This window comes from Pelophylax lessonae (assembly GCF_965119305.1).
Source record: "Pelophylax lessonae genome assembly, chromosome: 7".
NCBI classification, from domain to species: Eukaryota; Metazoa; Chordata; class Amphibia; order Anura; family Ranidae; genus Pelophylax; species Pelophylax lessonae.
In genome coordinates this window covers 117795010-117815536 of record NC_138774.1, presented here as the reverse complement: position 1 = coordinate 117815536, position 20527 = coordinate 117795010, and the positions used below count along the sequence as shown (strand labels likewise).

Genomic DNA, 20527 nt, shown 5'->3' with positions numbered 1-20527 from the left:
GCCAAATAGATGCATTTTTAACGTGTTTACTGTGAAGATGGTGCAAAATAAATCATAAGAAACTGGTGTTCCGGGGCCTTGCAGGGGCACTAGTGTTGCCATTCTGTAGTTTTGAGAAAGGGACACCGCAAGTCCCCTAAAATGTCGGCTACTTATTCCTTGTGTGACACGTCTTCACAATAAACACGTGAAGTGCATCTCTTTGAAGTGCTGGTGACTTTGCATCTATGCATCTTTTATCAACCGGACTAACTATGCTACTGTGTAACTGACGTGTTTAGGAATAAGGCCCAGCTTGTTTTTATGTAGTTTAATGTTAGGAGTTACATTTACAATCGTAATATTATATGGCTTAAATGAATTTGTTATTCTATTTCAAGCAAGGAGAAAACCTTAGTAGCTGGGATTGGATTGTTTGCTGTGGGCGACACCTTTTACTTTTCCTCTCCTACAGACCTTAGAACCCAACCCTATTAATTCAAGCCTAATAGAGATGTGCAGGAGACCTGCTCTCCATCTGTTTTGGAGGAAATGAGTCACATAAAAAGGAATTTTTTCGGTCAGTTGGTCTCTTTTTCTCAATATGGAAAAGATACTTTTATGGCATTAGGAGTGAAAAAACTTTTTTTTAAATTTGCGATTTAAATTTTTTTCTACTGAGATTCTGCTATTCCTATTTAACACGTTTTTTATGGGAATCCAAAAGCAGACTTCTTGGTTAGGGGCTGGAGTGACTGTTGATTTTTGTTCTGGGAAATTATGTCATGCACTGTGCCATACAGTGTCCCCTGGGCTTATATAAAATAGGGGGTTCTATGTGCGTTTATATAAGTGAGGGGCCTTTGATGCCCCCCCCCCCATCCCATCCCTCTTTCAAAGGGAATGGTGTACAAGAGCCCATATACTGTTAGCTGCAAAACACAGATAAAAATAACCAACAAGTGAATGAAAAATGAAGGGCACAAACTTACTTGTCTTCAGTGGTTGCTGTGTTTATTCAGGGGGTGGCATGTTAGCAGCTAAAACCAAAAGCATAGCATTCATGTGAAGGTACAGGGACAATTGACATTTGTATTCTTTGTATTGACGAAAGGGAAAATACTCGTTGTTCTGGACCGGCCACCTGGTAGTAACAGTGGACCATGCCTGGGCAATGTGTGTCAGTACAGTAGTCTCTACTAGAGTCTTATGTGACAGGGCAACCATTTGTAAGCTCAATTGGGAGACAGCTGTCATCCCTTAACAGGAAGTGTCTGAACAAGGAACTTGCCCATCCAATCTTCTTTGCTGCCTTCCCACGGCAAGGGTCCACTCTGGGTGAGCTCAGATGTCAGATGGTGTTGAAGCTTACTCAGGTGGATGACATTGTTCAGGGCTGGTGGTTGGGTGCTCAGGCCAGAGTACTGTTACATAGGGCAGGTCACATGCCCACCTCTCCATTTGAGCAGTATAACGAGGGCTCTGACAGAGTTGGGAGGCAGTGATTGAGAGTAGCAGTAGACCCTGTAACTTTGGATGATGAAGTGAGGTTTCTTGAAATGAATTTCATTTGTTTTCTTGTATTACCATCATCACATAGATTTATACACCTTACTAACTAATCCATAGCTGCTGCCCCTCTCTGCCAATCCCTTCACTGGCTTTCAGTAGCCCAACATATAAAATTAAAAATACTAACATACAAAGCAAGCCACAAAACTGCTCCCAGCTACCTCACCATCCTCATCTGCAAATATCACCCAAATCACCCTCTCCCCTTCTCCCAAGACGTCTTGTTCTCTAGCTCCCTCATTACCTCTTCTCATGCTCACCTCCAGGACTTCTCCAAAACCTTTTCCATCCTCTGGAACTCCTTACCTCAGTATTCTTAGCTCTTACATTAGGTGAATCTGGAAAACTCATTTATTCAGGAAAGCTTACTCCTCCTCTACTAAAAAAAACTGTATTTCGACTACCTCCATCACATCATCCCCCACAGCTATTACCTTTTGTACTAACTCCCTCTCCCTTTAGATTGTAAGCCATATGAGCAAGGCCCTCCTATTTCTTTGGTAATAAACTGTATTGTAATCGTACTGTTTCCCCTTTATAATGTAAAGCGCTGAGCAAACTGTTGGCACTATGAAAACCCTGTATAATAATAACCCAATATTTATATAGGGATAATATGAATAAAATAAAGATATAACAAACTTCAGTAAATGCAGCATAATATGGGATTTTACTACAGTTCTGCAGGACAGGTTCATGTTCTGCATGCTATGGTATACAGGTTAAGTACGTATACCACGTGCTTAACAATGCTTTCCATATGAATGTGTACACAGCATGAGTCTCAAGTAGCATATAATGCTTTGTAGCTTTGTTTGCAGACACAACAGCAGCGAACACATAAGCATGCCTTCAGAAAGGAAAAATACAACCAGTCAGCGGAAGCGTTTTCTTTGACTTTGCATGCACTTTTGGTTGTCCATTTGTTTATTTCCTGTGTGTATTTGACATTTGAATACATTAAAGTTTTAAGCCTCGTACACAGGATCAGATTATCGGACACATTGTCGTTCGCTCTTTGTTGCATGCATGTCTCCTATCGAAAGTGAAGAGGTTATTTTCATACAAAATCCGATTTTCTTATCTTGTGTACGGGACTTAAAGAAGATCGGAAGTAAAATTTCGTCCGACTAACGATCTGCTGAGTTTTCTGGTTGGTAGTATGATGCTTTCGACAGCCGATTAGGAACTTTCGGATGACAAAAACTGAATGTGCTGGCTATAAAATTTTTATTGTACGTGAACACAACATCCAATTTTCGTTTAATTCGTACAATTTTCGTCCGAAAAAAACATAAGAGCAAGACTACGCATGCTCGGAAACGAAAGAATGCATACAAAAAACAATTCAGCACATTACATCACTTCTGAAGTTGAAATCTGTCATACCTCTTCACTTTCAATATAATGAAAATTAATTCGATAATCTGATCGTTATGTACGAGGCTTTACTCTGGGGAAGTTTGTGAGATCCCCCTTTCCTAGCAGCACTTAATTCACTCATGCTGCAGCAGGGGATAATAGAAAGCTCTTGAGCCTCCGCTAAGTGAGAGATTGGGTCAAACCCCACCGAGTTCCTAAGTCTTTGGAGCACATTTTCCCACCTGATCCCCGCTTAGTGGCTGTGGGGTCCTCCAGGTCCCAACCATCCATCGATGCCCTGACGGCAGTCCTGGAGTCCTTTGTGTCCCGGGTGGAGGTGGCTTTTGGACGATGGGCTGGCAAAAAGCGCCCCCACCTTCCTCTGCCTCATCGGTCTGATCAGATCCTGAATCTGATTCAGCCGCCACCGACATGGATCACCCTGCTGGGTCATCGACCAGGTGCCCTGAAACCTCAGATAGTGAGGATTCCTCAGCTTCTGCAACCGTGCACGAAAAGGCGCTGATGGACGCACTGATTGTATCTGTGCATAAGTCCTTAAAGATGAAGGACGCAGCCATGACGGAGGCACAGGTTCCCTTTGGCACTCACAAGCCATCCAGAGCAGCAAAGGTGTTCCCTTTCCCCTCCTTTTTTGACAGAATTGTCACTAAAGAGTGAGGATGACCAAAGTGTCCCCTTGGGGTCCCTAAGTGATTTTCTAGGCGATATCCCTATGAGGAGTCCCTTCTTAAAAGTGGACTGTTCCACCGGTGATGGACTCTCCGGTTTCCAGGTTAAACAAGGCAACCATGATTCCGGTTGGCTCAAATGCTGGTCTGCAGACCAGACATCTAAAAAGGCCTTGACGGATCTTCCCTTTCAAGGAGATCGCCTGTTTGGTGCTACCCTGGATGAGATCATTAAAAGTCTCACGGGGGGGGGGGGAGAGTACCTTTCTTCCCCAGCCTATGAAGGGCAAGGATCCTCGTCGTAGATGTGGGCCCTCCTTCCCGGCTCATAAGACATTTTTTTTCGTCCCTCAGGTTCGACTGACAAGGTATTGAAGCCCTTCGAGGCCTCCTCTGGAGGATCTAAGTGAACTTGGTCTGGAAAGTCAAGAGCGGGCTTCTCCAGACCCAAGGATAATGCCCTTTCAACATAAAGATGTGCCCTCACCCGTATCTAGGGTGGGGGGACATCTTCACTGATTCCTGGACCCGTGGTCTTCCCTGGTACAAGACAAGTGGGTCCACGAGGTCATACGATCCGGCTACAAGATCGAGTTTCGTTCTTACCCTCCAGTAAGGTTCTTCCTTCCAACGTGCGACTGTCCCCGGTCCACTTACAGGCTCTTCTTTGGGGTGGTACAAGACCTTTTTCTTCACGGGGGGGATTGTCCTGGTCCCGACTTCGGAATGTTTTTAGGGGTTTTAGTCACACCTGTTTACAGTCCCCTGGAAGTAAGGCAAGGCGCGCCCAATTCTGGACCTTAAGGCGCTGAACTGCTTTGTGCGGGTGAAGAAGTTCAGAATGGAGTCCATTCGCACTATGGTGGCTTCCCTGCATTAGGGGGACTTTCATGCTCCCATCGACATCAAGGACACTTATCTTCACATTCCAATATGTGTCGGTCACCAGCGCTTCCTCCGCTTTGCAATGGGAGAGGAGCATTATCAGTTTGTGGCGTTACGCTTTGGTCTCGCCTCTGCTCCTCGGGGTCTTCAGGAAAGTGTTGGCCCCGGTGCTAGCATTAAGTCAGCAGGGAGGTGCGGTCCTGGGCTACTTGGATGCCTTTATTCTGCGAGCAGAGTCTCCTACTGTGCTGGTGGAAAACCTGGAAATCACCATACGGACCCTGAAGGAGTTTGGCTGGATTCTGAATATTCAGAAGTCTGCCTTGGTTCCTTCCACGAAGCTAGACTATCTGGGTCTGACTCTGGACTCCTTCCTCTGGACAAACTCCAGGCTGCAGTTCGTCTCCTGCTGTCCAGCAGATGGTCATCTCTCCGGACTTGCATGCGGGTGCTGGGCCTGATGGTGTTGACCTTCGAGGCGGTCCCGTTTGCACAGTTCCATACGAAGTCCCTGCAAAGGGAGATTCTGATCAAATGGGACAAGAATCCACAGTCTCAGGACAACCAAGACCAGCTGAGCCAGGGTACAAAAGGGTCCCTGATCCGATGGCTTTGTTCTCCGGTCCACCGGCAGGGTGAATCCTTCCTCCCCTTGTATTGGACGGTGATGACCACAGATCGTCTCCAAGGATGTCCAGTGCACATTCAATCAGACAATCACCAAGGGGGCACAAGAAGTGTTCTGGCGGCTCTGGAGGTAGCCGGGGGATTACCTCATTTGGCAGGTGTTGGACCAAGGGGAATTTTCTCATCTGGAGGGGTTTCATCATTTAGGTCTCCAGGTGGGGCACCCCAAGGTGGATCTGTTGATGTCTCATCTCAACAGTAAGGTGCAGAGGTTCGTGGCACGGTCACGGGACCATGTCAGCCTGTTCTCCTCCAGTGATCAGACTTGTCCGAAGTCCCCTGTGAATGGCTGTGCAGAGGGGGTGTTTCGGGACTGATCACTGGAAAACAGGCTGAGTTCCCAGTGAATGGCTGTGCAGAGGGGGGCGTGTCAAGACAAGTCTGATCATTGGAGAACGGGCTGAGTTCCCAGTGAATGGCGGTGCAGAGGGGGGCGTGTCAGGACAAGTCTGATCATTGAAATAGAACAGGCTGAATTTTCAGCATAGCCAGAGAACTGACCACGGTGTGCTCTCCTGATGGAGTGGTCATTTTTTAATAGGAAAGCAGATGGACTGACAGGAACACCAGGGATTTTACACAAAGGAAGCTATACAGAGAGCAGGATAATTTCTTTTACAAGTACATGGTACAACAAGTACATGGTACAGCAGGCACATATCAGGAAAATGAAATGGTGGGGTAACAAACATTTTCATCCTCAAGTTTTCTGGAGTTAGACTTTAGCCACACCCAGTATTCAGAATACTGTAGCCTTGCTCACTTTTCCAGCTATAGTGCCGCTGTGCTGTGCTTAGGCACCACATATGATCTGCACCATTTCCCTCGTTCTCCAGTTCTAAATCTGGGGGGTATGAAATCTGGGGGGTATAAAATAAGCGTGTGTGAAAACTGGCTACATGCTAAAACAAACTCCGCTTATACATGCATGGCGTCCTTGTAGAATTACAAACTAGCTTAGAGAATTATTTAACTCCATGCTGCACTAGCATGCCCACAACACCCCTGATCTGTATAATGCATTGCTGTGCCTTGTGTAAACACAGGTCACTTGTGGAGATTTATTTCAGCAGAGCTTAAAAATGTATTCTGGGAAAGATTGTATTTTATGGCTGTCCCTAAATGTAGATGGAGAGGGAGAGAGGGACTGTGTAATTTGATATGTTCTTGAAAGCTTTGCTGAGAGTAGCATGCTGCAGACATAAGCCGTGTCAATAGGAACTCTATTCAGTCTGTGCAAATAGCCTCGTGACCCATGTGTGATTGGCAGCCAGTACAAGGGAGGGCCTTTCTTTAGAACGAGCTCACATTTTGGCGGCACTTCTGACTGATTTCCTGACTGCTTTATGTATTTTCTCCCCCTTGGACCGGCAGAGCCTCGTGCAGGCTCGTCGTTCTGGCTTTTGCGGAGTCGTCGGCAACGTAGAACAGGCTGAGAAGATGGTCGATCGTCGCTGTTCTTGCTAATCCTGGAAAAATGCTGCCTTGGTTCGTGAGAGGTTCTCATTCGGGGAAGAGAATGAAGTACAGGATCACTTTACAAGACGATCTGCCAGGTGTGTTGCCGTGGAGAGCAGTCGTGCCTCTGAGCCGAGCGTATCCATGATATTTTTAGGTGAAAGTACATGTGTTTGGAGGATAATGTGCGTCTGGGTGGGTGTGTGCGTTCCAGGGGGCCAGCAAGACTTCACCTTTAACAAAGAGCGCTTTAAGAAAATGTGCCTTGCTTGGATACTTGTGTGGCTCTGCAATACAGTCTTTTAAAGGAGAAATCGGCTGAGAATTAGTTGGCTGAAGAACGCAGAAGTGAAATTGTAATGTGTTACCATCACTCAGTTCTGTGCTTCTCTTCTGTCAAGTCACATATTGATGGCTTGTGACAAGCAGTTTCGAGCCCAGCCCTGCCACTCCAGTGTCGAATTCTTTGAGGTCTATGGGAAATATATGACGCTAAAGCCACCCACACACATTGCAATCAGATTGCTCAGTTGCTAAAGTTTAGGTTAAATTGTACAAACATTTCCGAAATAGATCCAAATCACTCAAACAAATTGCATGAAGTTGTAAGAAGCCATAATTTGGAGGAGGCATAAGCTGGCCATACACGGATTTGTTTTGTTTTTTTTAAATGAACGTTCATACAAAAAATCTCAGTAGTACATTCGATAATGCTTTGACAAATGTCGTTTTAAAGGGGCTTCAAAATTTAATTTGCTTTTAGCCTTCAATTGTGATGTAAATGGAATTTCCCAAAAGAAAAGTACACTATTAGAAATTCATTGGTTTGAGAAACTTTTTCTGTCCCGCTATTTCAAATTTTCTCACCACTATGGCCAGAAACCAATGTTGATTTGACCCCACTAACAAATTAAAACGTTTGAATAAAATTCTATTAGTGTATGGCCAGCTTCAAACAAAATTCTACCACTGTATGGCCAGCTTAGGACAAAATTCTACTAGTGTATGGCCAGCTTCGAACAAAATTCTACCAGTGTATGACCAGCTTCGAACAAAATTCTACCAGTGTATGGCCAGCTTCGAACAAAATTCTACCAGTGTATGGCCAGCTTCGAACAAAATTCTACCAGTGTATGGCCAGCTTAGAACAAAATTATACTTGTGTATGGCCAGCTTTGAACAAAATTCTACAGGTGTATGGCCAGCTTGAAACAAAATTCTACTAGTATATGGCCAACAAAATTCTACTAGTGGGGCTTGTTTACGCCATGTCCATTGAGCTGCGTTTTTCTGTACATAGTAAATAGTACGTAAGGTTGAATAAAGACAATAGTCCATCCAGTTCAACCTTTGTGTGTGTGTGTTCGTGCAGATAATCATTTCCCATATCCCTGTATATTGTGTTGGCTAAGAATCACATACAAGAGTCTTTTAAAACTATCAATACTTCCTGCTAACACCACTGACTGTGGAAGAGAGTTCCACATCCTTACCGCCCTGACAGTGAAAAACCCCCTACGCAGAATAAGGTTAATCGCTTCTCCTCCAATCTCATTGTGTGGCCCCGTGACCTCTTGCACTCCCTGAGACTGAATAGTTTCCTACCTACACTGGGATCACCAATGAGATATTTTTATATCGCTATCATATAGTCGTTTTCTATGTGCTCTGTTCAACAACAAGCCCTGAATGTTTTAATTAGATCTCAGCAGATTGTGAGATGTGTGGCATGATTGTATGATTTAATTAACCTTAGCAATTTGTTGATTTGCGTGGTGTCCTCTCTGTTCTTACAATTGTACAATGTTTTAAAATGATGCATGTGATGATATAAATATCCTACAGTCAATGCATAGAAAACTGGAATATAAGAAATTAATTGTAGATGTATGTGATCAGCCAAGGGCAAAGGAAGCTCAGGAGGGATTGGAAACCAACACAGATGGTGGAAGAATTCAGCCAGAGAAGCACTTTGAGTTTTGTAGCACTACTCCCAAGGGAGCTGATGAGTGTGGGTCCCCCTGGGTTACTGCTAGCAACAACAGTACCTTTAAGCATGTTTCCAAATGTGAGCACCTCAGACAAGAACCAGTCCAGTTTCTTTGGTTTTTAGAGTTTATTTAAGAACTTGGATGGGAGAAGGGAGAATTGGGCTACTCCAACAACTGAACTATGCACAATTAGGCAGGGACACTGAAAAATGCTGCTTGGAGCTGATTATCACTCCACTGACGCTGGTTAACGCTGACTGATGCTGGCCTCAGCTAGGCCAGTTACTTGAGCTTCACCTCTGACTGTGGAAAAGGCCTTTAAGCTCCCTAAGGTACTCTTTTCTGAGGTAGCTGACTTGTGGCGCAGACTGTACTGCTGAACACTTCAGGGCCCTTCCTGGTGCCCCCTTTCTCCCCAAACTTCAGGGCTTTACTACTTGGCAGCCCTTTACTGTGCACTCCTGGTTAACTGGCTCCTGGATTCCCTTTGACCTCTGGAGTGGTCCCCTCTCCTAGGCAGACCCCTGGGCAGATCTTGAGTACTCACGACTCTGTTTTTCCTGATGATCTCTGCCCAGCAGCTCTGCTTGGTCAGCAACTCTGGATCCCTTGCAGCCCAGCTCAACCTCTTGTCCCTAGGCCGACTGCCTGGACCACCTTCTCACATTTACAGGAGGAGAGACAGCCGTCACCTCCTCCTGGGACTGATGCTCCCCACACATTTATTTCCAATCCCAGGGTGCACTGTGGCAAACCCCGCCCACCGGTACAATCATACACCCTGGTGTGCTATTGGCTAGTTTTCCTCCACCGTCCAACAAGATCCCTCATTGGATAAGGTGGGGGAGACTCCCCAGACTCAACAGGCCACACCTGGAGGCACAGCTAACAAATCCAGCCCCCCTGATAAGCAGACAGGGCCAATATATGCCTTTTCCTAGCACCTACCTAGGAGGGTGCTACAGTTGTGTGATACGAATACATCAGCCTTCCCTTACAGTACCTACCTCTGCTCAAAACAATTAATTGAGGTTCTCTTTTAAGAAATACTTGCAATGAATTGGATAATTATTAGGTAACAACCGTGTATAATTTTATATGTTGCGTGCATGTACTTCATTTACGAAAGATTTTTTTTATGCACAATGCTACATACTATCTAGTAACCTTTCCAAACCTTTTTACCCCAGAAAGACCCTTCAAATAATTTTCATGTCTCAGGGAATCCCTGCTAAAACCAAATAATGGTTGGTCAATGGGAAGCATGCCAGCCTTACAGTGTGGTCGGAATACCATTCTTTTAGACCATTTAAAAAGATCATTGGTGTCATGCAGCTGACTCTGCTACGTTCCATTAGCCCCAAAACTATACTGGCACCCTCAAATGAGAGGTCAGTCAGCCATAGTTCAAGTAACCCGAGCAACTTCTAGAGCAGTGGTCTCCAAACTGCAGCCATTTGCTTGCGGCCCTGCGACAATATTCCTCCCACTGATACAAGGCACTTTTCCTTCCTCTAACACCCACAATAGGGTATTGTTCCTCCTACTGACACCAGTAATGGGGCTTACCTTCTTTCTCTAACATCAACAGTGGGAGCACTATTCCTTCCACTGACCTCAGCAGTGGGGGCACTATTTCTTCCACTGACCTCAGCAGTGGGGGCACCATTCCTTCCACTGACCTCAGCAGTGGGGGCACTATTCCTTCTACTGACCTCAGCAGTGGGGGCACTATTCCTTCCACTGACCTCAGCAGTGGGGGCACTATTCCTTCCACTGACCTCAGCAGTGGGGGCACTATTCCTTCCACTGACCTCAGCAGTGGGGGCACTATTCCTTCCACTGACCTCAGCAGTGGGGGCACTATTCCTTCTACTGACCTCAGCAGTGGGGGTACTATTCCTTCCACTGACCTCAGCAGTGGGGGCACTATTCCTTCCAATGACCTCAGCAGTGGGGGCACTATTCCTTCCACTGACCTCAGCAGTGGGGGCACCATTCCTTCCACTGACCTCAGCAGTGGGGGGCACTATTCCTTCCACTGACCTCAACAGTGGGGGCACTATTCCTTCCACTGACATCAACAGTGGGGGCACTATTACTCCTACTGACTTCAACAGTAGGGGTACTATTCCTTCCACTGACCTCAGCAGTGGGGGCACTATTCCTTCCACTGACCCCAGCAGTAGGGGCACTATTCCTTCCACTGACCTCAGCAGTGGGGGTACTATTCCTTCCACTGACCTCAGCAGTGGGGGCACTATTCCTTCCACTGACCTCAGCAGTGGGGGGCACTATTCCTTCCACTGACCTCAGAAGTGGGGGGCACTATTCCTTCCACTGACCTCAGCAGTGGGGGCACTATTCCTTCCACTGACCTCAGCAGTGGGGGCACTATTCCTTCCACTGACCTCAGCAGTGGGGGCACTATTCCTTCCACTGACATCAACAGTGGGGGCACTATTACTCCTACTGTCTTCAACAGTAGGGGTACTATTCCTTCCACTGACCCCAGCAGTAGGGGCACTATTCCTTCCACTGACCTCAGCAGTGGGGGCACTATTCCTTCCACTTACCTCAGCAGTGGGGGCACTATTCCTTCCACTGACCTCAGCAGTGGGGGCACTATTCCTTCCACTGACATCAACAGTGGGGGCACTATTACTCCTACTGTCTTCAACAGTAGGGGTACTATTCCTTCCACTGACCTCAGCAGTGGGGGCACTATTCCTTCCACTGACCTCAACAGTGGGGGGGCACCATTACTCCTACTGACTTCAACAGTAGGGGTACTATTTCTCCAACTATTACCAATGATGGGACACAATTCCTCTTCCTACTGACCAGAGGTGCTATGCAATTGTTTACTCTCAATGACCTCCCAATCGCCAAAGTCTGTCCCCCCTTAAGTCTGAAAGATCGTATACGGGTCCTTTGTTTAGAATTCCCTGCTCTAGAGGAACCCTGGTTGGTAATGATTATAGGTACACTACAATGTAGGATACCATTGGATGGGCATGAGATCATTTGGATTTCAAATGCTATATTTTAATAGCTAGGGCTTCATTACCACTATAACGAAAAGCATATTTACGGATTATTTTATGTCAGCCACTTATGTATAAATAGTAACATGTGCACGGTGTATGTGTTGGCTTTATCTCAGTACTGAATCCATACAGACACGTGTGCATGCTTATATGCAAAACGTCTGCCTGTTTGGCTTCAAATGCAAAAAAAAAAAAAAAAAAAAGAATGTGCATCATATAAATGCACAGCATGTCAGAGCATGTGTTAAGGATTTACCACCATATGTAAGCTGTACAAAAATGTAATCTATTCTATACAGATTTCTTTTATTAAGGTAGCTCAGAGAGCAGTAACTATGTCCAGCAACCCCTTGGTTTCCCATTGTGCGGTCTGTTAAGAGTATTTCTGATTGGATGATTCCAGTTACTACACTTTGCACCTAGCTCTATGATTTATACAAGCTGTTTTAAGTGAGTTGTAATTAATTATCCGAGATATATTTACTTGCTATGGCGTGCTAAATGCATTTTTGTACCCGATTTTGTGTGCTTGCATTGTGTGGTGTTGGAAGGGTTAACTGCTTCAGTGTAGGATGCGCAGTCACAGGGGTTAATCAGATTAGCAGGGAGGGTTAATGAGAGTATCTTGTGCCTTGTAAAAGCAGAGGTGCTTGGAGAAGCCTTGTCTGTTGTTGTTTTGTGTCATAGAAGCGTCTCGGCAGGAGGAAGTGTGACTGTGAGATCCAGTGAAACACTGCTGTGTGTGTGTGTGAGGCCACAGCTGGGTGGTTATTCTCACTTCCTCTTCTCTTTCATTCTGTTTAATATGAGCTTTTTCAGGTGTGCATTTCGATTCTAGTTTATGGAATGTACTTGCAGCTGAACGCCAGGCAAAAAAAAAATCACTTTTTCATTTAAATATTTTCCTAAGTAATTATAAACGATATAAATCCACTTTTGTGTGCAACAATTCCCTTTGCAAACCCAAAGGGAAACTAGCAGTGACATCATCACTGTGCTATACGTAGCCTGTGCATAGAGCAGAGCTGTGGGAGGGGCTAAGCAGGTCCACCCACTACATGCTGCCTGCAGAAAACTAAAGGAGGGGGCGGAGACCAGACCAATCACCCTGCACAAGATGGGGGAGCAGCAGTGACTGGTCCTTATTACCGAAGCTGTTGCACAGAGGTGAAGTTTCACAATTGATTACTGCACAGATCTGGAAAAAATGCACAAAGTACATCAAGATTCAAGAAGAATGCACATGGCTTTTGTATTTAGACAAATCATGTGCAAGGAACTCATAGGAACCAATCAGAAATTGGCATTCAATATTCTGACAGCTTTGCACTGAAAGGTGAAATATAATTGCTTGTTAAAGAGGTTGTAAACCCTCTTGTATAACTTTTACCTATAGGTAAGCCTATATTAAGGCTTACCTATAGGTTCTATAAATATCTCCCAAACTTGCACCGTTTAGGAGATATTTACAGCGCAAACTGCCGATGACGTCATCGGCGCAGGCGCTCTGAGGGAACGGCCACCCGTGCCGTTCCTTCAGAGCTCAGTGCCGTGAACGGCGGCTCCCGCGCACATGCGCGGGAGTGATGTAATCGCGCCTCCGGCCAATCAGATGGCCGGAGGACGCGAACCCGGAAGCGGGACGGCAGGACATGTCGCCGTCCTGTCGCTGAGGTGGCGGCACGGCGGGGGCTTCGTTTTAAGGTAAGTACTACATAATGAGCTAGTATGCGATGCATACTAGCTCATTATGCCTTTCTATTTACAGGGCTTTTTTTTTCTCGTTTTTTTTTTTTTTTACTTTACTTCCTCTTTAAGAGCCCCTGTACATTTTTAAACTCTTTGCAAGCTTTTTCTTAAAAGAACAACGAATGGCAGAACTTTATTTATTTTATGGAATGGAAAAGGATTAGAATGCTTGTCCATTTTTTTTGTTAAGTGTGCCCTCTGTTAACGAGATTCACCTTCTCTATTCGCACTGTTCACCATTATCATTGAGGGCTAGTTCACACCACAAAAATGTCCTCCAGATCCATTACGGATGTGTTTATGCATGTGTGTTTTTTATGCGTTTCCGGGTGCATTCAGTGATAATTGTAACCACTCATGTCAGTGTTAAATAGTTTGTCTCATCCCTGTAAGGGTCCTTTCACACGGCCGCTCCGTGTGTCCGCAAATCATCCCATCCGTTTGCGGATGATTTGCGGACATAATGTAAGTCTATGGCATTGCGGATGTCAGCGGAATACCATCCGCTGACATCCGATTTTCCTCCTTTCAGTTCTGTTCCGTTTTTTCGAATGGAACAGAACCCCATTTTTTCTTCCGTGTAAAAAACGGAAAGGAAGGAAAATCGGATGTCAGCGGTGTCATCCGCTGACATCCGCAGTGCCATATACTTACATTATGACCGCATAATGTTTGAAAAATCAGTCTTGCTAGCGTCGTACGCTCTGCCTTTCTAGACGCGTTTCACCCTCCCCTGGAGGCGATGACGCATAGGGGAGGGCGAAACGCATCTAGCAAGGTAGAACATACAACGTCATATCCGGCCGGTGGAACGGACGCTGCAGGAAGCAGGAAACGGCAGCTAGTCGTTTGTCATTGTTTTAAATGTAAGTGGTTATTTTTTATTCGTCTATGTTAACATGTGGGAGTAGCGGATCACTGCGATTCTACCCGCGATCCGGAATCATTGCAAATCGCGGGACGCCTGTGCGATTCCCGTGATTTGCAATGGCACCCCAAACGCTGTGTGATGTTGCCGCGATTCCCGCCTGCCGAATCGCGGTAACATGGCGCAAACAGAATCGCGGGACGCATGACGCCCAAAAGAAGCTTCTGTACCTTTTTTGGGCGTCATGCGTCACATGATTCTGTTTGCGCGATTTTACCGCGATTCAGCAGGTGGAAAACGCGGCAACATCGCACAGCGTTTGGGGTGCCATTGCAAATCACGGGCATCGCACAGGTGTCCCGCGATTTGCAATGATTCTGGATCGTGGGCAGAATCGCTGTGATTCTGCCCGTGATCCGCTACACCCACATGTGAACGTAGCCTTAATAAAAGTTGTTTGTTTGACATACTTCACCATGGCGGGCTTTATTTCTGCATGGTATTGAGGAGGAACCTGACCAGCACCTTACGAGTAACAGCAGGCTGTACACCAACTCAAGGATAGCGCTCGGAATACAGTATTTGGATGTAAACCTATCTTGAAGAGGATACAGCAACCTCACACAGATACACAGGCCAATACTACATAGTGTTCTGGTGAGTAGGCAATTTAAAGGGGAGCACGAGCACTCATTTTTTGGAGTGGAGCACTGAAGCACTTTATCAGCACCTTTTTGCATTTAACAACTTTATACATTGGATTTGGTATTTGGGGGGACAGTTATTAAGCTAAAGGACTCATTGTCACTTTACATAGTTTGCACTAAGCACTTTGGATTATATATGATATTAGATGATGGTTTGTTTTATTTATTTATAGACATTATCTTTACAATGTCCCATAGACATTATCTTTACAATGTCCCAAGTACTAGTTGTCTCAGAGAAGGGGGCAGGGCATATAGGGAAGGGGACAATGTATACATGGAGGGGGGCAGTTTGGACAGGGAGGGTGATAATGTGTACCCTGCACTGATAAGAATAATCCCTGATTTTTTCCTACGCGATCTAAAGAAAAACAAATAGAAAAACTTTTGGCTATACATACACACCTTTTTAGTGCACCTGGTAAAGCACTATGGTGCATTGCCATTCACTGTGCTGCAGAAAAATGTACATATGTAATTTTTGGTTAGTTATTAATATATATAAGACTCGGTTCACACTGGGGCGCTACTCTGTACTACTTCGGGGGCGACTTGTGCATTCCCATGCACCACGACTTCGGAGCGACTTGCATGGACTTCACATAATGGAAGTCTATGCAAGTCGCTCCGAGGTCGCCCCGAAGTAGTACAGGACCCTTTTTCTAAGTGACTTGTGTCGCTCCTATTAGAATGGGTCCTGTAACAGTCAATGGACCACGAGGGAGCGCGACTTGTCAGCCTGACAAGTCGCCTGACAAGTCGCGCTAGTGTGAATCGAGTCTAATACTTATTGAGTGTAATTATTGCCATCAGTTGTTAAACTATAAGTACGAAAATTGAAAAAAGTTAAGACTACAAGGCAGTACTGTTCCCTTGCACACCTGTTGTCTAATGCTTGTGAACATGACACTTAATGTGGACAAGGTTGTTGACCCCTGAGTTACGGTTCAGCTAAAGTTGACCAGATTAACAAACCACTTAATTAATACAACGATCAATGATCCTAGTCTCTGTAGAAGTATATACACTGTATAAAGTAACATGAAACTTGTCATAGCTCTCAGCTTCATTAACATGTCAGTAAATTCTCAGCTGGCCCCACTTTTATACATGGTCAATATTTTGGTGGCATGTGGCCCTTTTCAGCTTGCTTTGCTCCAACACAGTGGGCATTCTGTTGATATGTGGACCCACATAAAAGATGTATATTTGTGAAATTAGAGTGCCCACTGTTATTCTTGAACTTAAAGTAGTGCTAAGGGCTTAGTGCATTTGTAGAATTAAAGAAACACTTACCTGCTGAGACCTCAATGATCCAAGAGATCGTGAGGCTCCTGTAGCTGTCTGGGAGGAAGAAGCAGGGACGTAGCTTTCGGGCGCTGTGTGTTTGAATGGATGCACACAGCCCAGACTGGGAGAGCGAACCCATGTTTGTCTCTTTTGCAGCCAGCTAGGCAAAGGAGGCACCTGCAAACAAGAAGGAAGGAGCGAGATTTCAGGGACCAGCCAGGTGACCAAGAATGGTGATTTTTTTTTTTTTTTTAATGGAAGCAGACTATATTCTATGTAAGTGTGGACTTCCCGAACTACAAAATGAGAAAAAAAAAAAAAGTTTATGTATTTTAAGGGGAAGCTTGTTGTATTTTCAGTGAGCATATATTTGAATTATTTTGCAGTTTTGAGTTTAATGTGATTGTAAACCTTAGTCATGAAATACAAAGCATATACTTTGATAGTGTGTACTTATCTCTATCCAGAGTACTGTAAGTGTTGTTGCTGTCTGCTGCCTTGTTCCTCTGCTATCAGCATGAATTACCTCTGATAAGTTTCCCTGACACCAAGAGAAAAAAAGTGACAGGGATCTCCAGCACACAACTTCTGATTGACAGCTTTTGCTCTGTTCCCATGTGCAGTGTGAAGGGGGGACTATGTCCCTTCTCAGTGGCATCTTAAGGGCATTAAGGTGCACTGGGGCCCTGCCTACACAATCACCCACCAGAATAAAAATGCAAATTATCGATAAGGCTAAATTTATTGGTACTGCAGTGCAAGGCTAATGCCAGCTTCCAAGTTCAGTGGCTGGGTCCGGTGAACACACACATGGACGGGAGTCAGACTCGACTGTCCTGTGTGTGTCTGTTCCCGTGGAGGTGGACAAGCATTCCAAGTGGCCTGACAGCAGCGCAGGGCTGACAGACGCTTGCCACCTGCTAAGTTCGGCGGCGGGATGCACACGGGAATCTGGACTAAAGCTTGGTTGGGGCTGGGTCACTGGGCTGGTGGGGCCCCCCGGTCAAGTGGGGCCCCCGGGCAACTGGCCAGTATGCCCATTCGGTAAGATGGCCCTGTCCCTTCTCTCCAATCAGCTCTGAGCTTCCCTCACTAAGCTATGTAGTGTGGGATTTCAGCTCTCCGTCCCCTTTTTTTCTGGAAACTCAGACAAGCTGTATAAATTCCAGACTTTGAATGGCTGTAGAGGAAAGAAGGCTGCAGATAAACAGGCACAACTTGTGTAGAAGGATTTGTTTCAGCTCTGTGTATCTATTAAAAGGTCATGACGGATTCAAATCCATTGAGACCTGACAGGGTTTCTTAATTATTGTCCCTGTTACTGGTTTCAAATAACTTTGCAATTATTGTATTAACCTGCACTTGAGGCTAAGCAGGCCTAGGTACATCCAACAAGCCCACATGTACTCTGATATGCGACGTTTCCTGGCATGACTACCTTGCTAAGCTTGCCAGTTGTCTAACATGTAATGGGTACAGAACATTTATTTTTATATTATGCTCATTTTTACTTTGTATATCTTTTTATGTTGACTATTTAAATACATTTATTTTAGAAATAAATATTTACACTAGATTTGTAGATGTTTATTTCTAGAATGGAATCTCTGGAGAGCACAGTAGACGCTAAAGACAATTTTAGAGGAGAGGGAAGAGGAGTCAATGCGCCGATTTTGTTCAGCTGTGTTTGTAATCTGAGCTTCTGCTATTGCTTTTGCAGATATGCTGTTTAAAATTATCCTGGTTAAAAAAAAAAACCTTTGGAGGTTGGTTTAAAAAGAAACCGTAGTTTTTACCTGCAAGCCAAAAAACCTAAAAATATAAAATATTCAGACTTGAACATACAAATAAGTTATTTTAACTAAAGGAAACCTACAAAAATCACTATACATTTCATTAAAGTAAACTTAAAAGAAACAGTTGTTGAGTGGAATGAATCTTCAAGGAGCCACATTACGTCTTCTGAGGTCAACACCTAGATCATTCCAGAAAAGATTATAGCATTTTATTACCATTATAGTAATAATTGGTTACTCAGCTCCAAAATGATGCAAGAAACAGTGGCATAAATGGAGCGTAGCTGGGACTCTTAATGTAAAATCTTACACCAGAGGCCACAAAAAATGAGGGGGGCTAAAAAAAAAAAACACCTGTTATTAAATGTCTGCTTTAAGGGATGGTTCACATCTATATGGTGGTTTCTGTGGTAAATCACATACTGCAGGAACAATAAAATATTAATCATAATATGACATCAATGAGACGTGGAACCACGCAGTGGGAAAAAGCAGATCTCAACTATTTTTTTTTTTTTTTTTTGAACAGTCGCTTACATTAAAGAGGATCTGAGCTCTGCAACCTGTGTCCAAAAAATGTAGGGGATTGGAGGAGGATTGGTCACCAGTCATAGGTGTGCACAGCCTATTGCAGTGGCCCTCAACCCTGGCCTACAGGGCCTACTAACAGGCCAGATTTTAGGTATTACCTTGGGGAGATGCAGACTAGAGTACTGCAATCACTGAGCAGAAAATGATATCACCTGGGATGTATTTCACTTATCTTGAAAATCTGGCCTGTTAGTGGGCCCTGTAGGCCAGGGTTGAGGACCACTGGCCTATTGCATTAGGGTGTGCACTCTAAAGCTCAAACACGCATGCGTGACGTGCGTATATGTGTGTGTGTGTGTGTATGTATATATATTATATATATATATATAAATATATATATATATATATATATATATATATATATATATATATATCACACACACACACTATTATAAGTAAATGTAAAAAACATTTTAAAATGTATTAAAACATGGACGGTGTTAGTAGGGCAGTGGATGTGTCAGTAGGGCAGCTGTGGACGATGTGTAGTTTTTATTATATTTTTTTTTAGGAGACCCATTGGGGAGCTTTGGTGAAATATCAGCAGGGATAATTTGCTCGGCACGGGCTGATTAGGGTGTGCCCGGGCACACCCAGCGCGCGCCTATGTCACCAGTGTTGCCTGTGGTCTCCCTACAGATGGATCACTCTCACTGACTTATCATGCTTTGTTCTGCACTGTGTCCCATCTTTGTAGAGGCAGCAATTTGCATTCAGCTAAGAGAAGAGTGAATAGCACACTTGTGACATCTTAAAATCATATCCAGATCTCATGAGACTAGCATTTAGGCGGCAGTGCCTTAGATTGCACACTGCAGATAAACAACTATAAGGCTCCTTTCACAGGGGCGGTGCGCCCAATGGAGTCCGTTCTGTTCGGGGGGGGGGGGGAATCGATCCGCCGAACCCCGCTGAGCAGGTGGATGACAGCTCCGTCTCCGCTCTGTGTGCAGAGAAGGAGCTGTCAGATCCCCGCTCTCCTCTATGGGGAGGTCGGATGAGAACGGACTGCCTGTCCGTCCTCATCCGATCCTATCCAATCCGATCCTCCAGACGGATGGAAAATAGGGTTTCCATCCGTCCAGATTTCACGGATAGGATCAGATCTGATAGCAGCGGGTGTCAGCAGACATGTCTGACATCTGCCGCTCCATAGGGCTGCATGGAGCATCCGATCCGGTCCGCCTGAAAAACTGACAGGTGGATCGGATCGGAAAGCCCGTGTGAAAGGGGCCTAAGGCTGCAGACACAGGGGTGCCTAGACACCCTTGCATACCAGGGAGCGTACTGTTATTTTTCAGGAGTAAACCCAAACTAAATGGTAAATCTGTAATATTTATGCATATTTAAGTTTCTAAAGGTTTCCTATGTAACAGCAAATCTTCACTTTTTGAGTTCAGGCCCACTTTAAGTACTCGTAGAAAAGCATGGTAAACCACTAAATGCAAAGTCCAGTGGCATAAGCGGTTTTTCAAATTCCAAACAAATATTGTGAATTTTTGTGATCCGATGGTGCCACCATTGATTTCGAGATTCAGCCAACCAAGCCTTCAATTTCACCTCATGTTGCTACCGAAAATAATTTTCGTGGCTGGGAATATTCTTTTCTTTCCAGGTCACCGCTAATGCGCATTTCTTTTTCGATTATTTTTCTTGCACGATTCCCCATCACTGATTAGAAATACGTTTGTTTTTCCAAAAACTTCCAACATGCCCGATCACTCAAATTTGATGGGCGCACAACAATCGGTAATTGCTGCAGCCCACGAATGCTGCGAAACTCAAACGAAAATTCTTAGTTATGATTTTCAAAAGAAAATTCATTTGGAATTCGACCCATGTATGGCGGC

The 20527-nt window shown here is 44.8% G+C and overlaps 1 protein-coding gene across 4 annotated transcripts in view; it reads left to right on the top strand.

Moving 5' to 3' along the window:
- Window positions 1-20527, top strand: part of MBNL3 (muscleblind like splicing regulator 3) — a 207148-nt gene that overhangs the window by 30793 nt on the left and 155828 nt on the right. Inside the window, exon 1 of one of the 4 annotated variants that reach the window (XM_082264447.1) lies at window positions 6480-6733. The exons of the other annotated variants lie outside the window; for them this stretch is intronic. The gene's annotated coding sequence lies outside the window, so the exon portion shown is untranslated. Of the gene's footprint in view, window positions 1-6479; window positions 6734-20527 lie in introns of those variants that run through there. 4 annotated transcript variants of the gene reach the window in all.